Source organism: Geotrypetes seraphini, chromosome 1, assembly GCF_902459505.1.
Source record: "Geotrypetes seraphini chromosome 1, aGeoSer1.1, whole genome shotgun sequence".
Lineage (NCBI taxonomy): Eukaryota > Metazoa > Chordata > Amphibia > Gymnophiona > Dermophiidae > Geotrypetes > Geotrypetes seraphini.
The window spans coordinates 468,508,025-468,510,876 of NC_047084.1; positions in this window are offsets into that span (position 1 = coordinate 468,508,025).

Genomic DNA, 2,852 nt, shown 5'->3' on the forward strand with positions numbered 1-2,852 from the left:
AAAAAAGGGGCATACAGCAAGCTATAGTTGCTGGACAAGTAAGAATAGAATGGCAATATTTTACATTAAAAGTATTATAAATAAATGACACAGAATCAAGATTTTGTTCTTATAATTCAATTTTATCTAAAACTAGCTGATTTCACGGTGTTGCTCAGGTATTTATATATTCTAATCTTCTAATAGACAGGAAAAGGATTAAAATTGGCCTCACACTGCTGTACTGTCTCTGAAGCTCTAGATCAGGAGTGCCCACACTTTTTTGGCTTGTGAGCTACTATTAAAATGACCAAGTCAAAATAATCTACCAACAATACAATTGAAAAAAAACACAAAGCATACTGTACATAGAGAAAATGTTAATTATAATTTATATTCAGGGTTTTTTTTTCCAACAGGTCAAGGCAGATGACTTTAAAATATGCAATGCCATCTCAGTAACAACTATACAAAAACAGACAAATATACCCCCTCCCCTTTACTAAACCACAATAGCGTTTTTTAGCGCAGGGAGCTGTGCTGAATGCCCCGTGCTGCTCTCGACGCTCATAGGTTCCCTGCACTAAAAACAACTATTACGGTTTAGTAAAAGGAGACCATAGTGCAAAATATAGACAGCAGATATAAATTCTCATAATGGACACATTTTGATCACTAAATTGAAAATAAAATCATTTTTCTTACCTTTGTTGACTGGTGATTTCATGAGTCTCTGGTTGCACTTTAGTCTTCTGACTGTGCATCCAATCTTTCTTTTTTTCTTCCTCCTGCATGCTTCCTCTCCTCCAGACCTCATTCCAACCAACATCTCTCTTGGTCTCTCCATGAGTCCAACTTTTTCTTCCTCTCTCCCTGCCTGCCCCCTGCCACCCGACACACTCCATTCCCTCCCCTGAATTTTCTTTCTCTCTCCCTGCCCCTTCCCTTTCTTTCTCTCTCTCTTTCTCTGCCCTTCCTTTCTTTCTGTCTGTCTTTTTCTCTCTCTTATCTCTCTCCAGAGAAGGCAGCACTGTTAGTTGGTCAATGGAGGAACAGCAGCTTGTTTAATTCCAGGAAGCATGAAGCTCTGTGTCTTTCACTCTCCCTGCCCCCTACCCCAGCTACCGTCTTTCTTTCTCTCTCCCTGCCCCCTCCCAAGCTGCTACCGTCGCCAAATTCTTCCTGCTTCTCTGATACATATAAGCCAGGCCCATGCAGCCATTACACAAGCGTTCCCTCCCCCCAATGCCAATTCTGGCATCGGAGAGGAAGTTCTGGGCCAGGCAGGCAGCGATTGGCTGGCCCGGAACTTCCTCTCCGTCAGACTTGACTTCGGGGGAGGGGAGGTGGGGGGGAGTGAGGAACGCTTGTGTAGTGGCTGCAAGGGCCTGGATTTTGCGCATCGGGGAAGCAGGGAGAACGCAAAGGCAACGCGAGTCTATCGCGGAGTCAGGGATGGGCTCCGCGATCAACTCACATTGCCCTTGCGATCTACTGGTCGATTGTGATCGACCTTTTGGGTACCCCTGCTCTAGATATAGCAGCTCTGTTACGCATCGTCACAGGCCTTGTATTCCTCTCCTCGGGATTTTCTTGTGTACACTGGTGTTTCATTTTTGCACTTGGCCAATTGACTTACGCTTCCCTGGAGGCATTGTTACGTCAATGACAGCCCAGCTGCACTTCCTGGTGACATCATTCCCCAAGTTTCACACAATTGGTCAATATATAACATCTATTTAAAACACATATCACATATGTCACCCTCTTCTCACCCCCACAGTATTGTTCTCCAGATAGTAAGTGATATGTATACCAAGTTTGGTTGAAATCTGTCCATGCATTTCAGAGTTATGATGGAACATATATACAAAAATCCAAAAACATCACTCCAAGACAAAAGCACCACACAAGCCAAGAATGTTAGCTTATTACTTAAGCGAAAGAAAAGCCTCAGACAAAAGGAGAGGTGTACCCACACTCTTCCACCTAAGCATCATAGCCAAAAACTTTTGCATAAGTTTAAAGTAAGCAGGTGGGAGCAAAAAAATAGCCAAGCATGATTAATGGTAAAAACCAATGAACACAAACAGGCCAGGCCGATGATCATTTTGTGGCCGGTAACCACTGCTTTAGGGCCTCAGCGCCAAATCCAGGCTATCAATATGCAGATCCTAACTGCTGCTTTCAGCCGGCGTCAGAGATGGAAGAAGAGGCATCTTGGCAGCCTGGAGGAAGTTGAGGAAAGCACTGCACACGCTGCAAACTGCCATCGGCCACACACGTGCACGAGGCGCACGCACTGCACGCTGTAGTACCGCGTCTCTACCATGGAGCTACGGATCATGGAGGCAGGGATCATGACGTGTCAACTACGCATATGCAGTAAAGGTTTTATTATTATTGATACACCAATACACCAATGTGTGAATTACAAGTAAATATATAGTAAGGATTAATATACGTACAATAAAGTTTCAAGTTTCAAGTTTATTAAAAGTTTGTTGTACACGCAATGTCAAGTACTTCAATGTATATGACAATTTAAAATTAGGAGACAAAAAATGAAACATTTTATACAAATAAACGTACATTGTAACGTACAAATAATTACCAATACAATAGGAGAGAGGGATAAACTACAATCTTTAAAGAAGATAAAGGTACATTTAGGGAAAAAACATTTGGAGGGTAGCAAATTTTAAAAACATGGCTAAGCCTAAAGGAGAGGGTAAGGGAAATTGCGACCTATACATAAGGTCTGATTAAAATTAGGAATTAGAGCATAAGCATTAATGATAGATGAATTATCCTATCTATGTCTCAAATGCGTCCTTATACAAGTAACTTTTTAATGAGCTTTTAAATTTTTC